This window comes from Salmo trutta, chromosome 36, assembly GCF_901001165.1.
Source record: "Salmo trutta chromosome 36, fSalTru1.1, whole genome shotgun sequence".
Taxonomy (NCBI): Eukaryota; Metazoa; Chordata; class Actinopteri; order Salmoniformes; family Salmonidae; genus Salmo; species Salmo trutta.
The window spans coordinates 39,184,044-39,184,447 of record NC_042992.1 but is presented as its reverse complement, the minus strand read 5'-3'; positions in this window follow the sequence as shown (position 1 = coordinate 39,184,447).

Sequence of the window (404 nt, the reverse complement as noted above, 5' to 3'; positions counted from 1 at the left end):
GCAAAACATTTTAAGACTATGTCAAGAGTAGACTAATTAAAGATAATACCAAAAGACCACTTAAAACTTTTTGAGTGGTATTTTCCTTTAAGCTTTCACTTTGGAGCCAATGAGATAAGCCTTCTCTATTAGGACCTGCCAAATTCTATTAAGTTACTTTTTGATGGGTCATTATTGGATCAACCCTCCACTGTAACACAATTACTGGCAATTACACTGACGATTACGCACTAATGCAGTTGCCCAATCACAAGCAGCGCTGCACACTGAAGGAGATTGGTAGACACTGGCAACCCACTGACAGATCAGGCCTGGGGAAGGAAATGGGACTTCCATCGATCGAAAAATACCCCATGTTATTTAAGACCTTGCAATTTGATGCCCGTGAAACAAATGAGACAGAA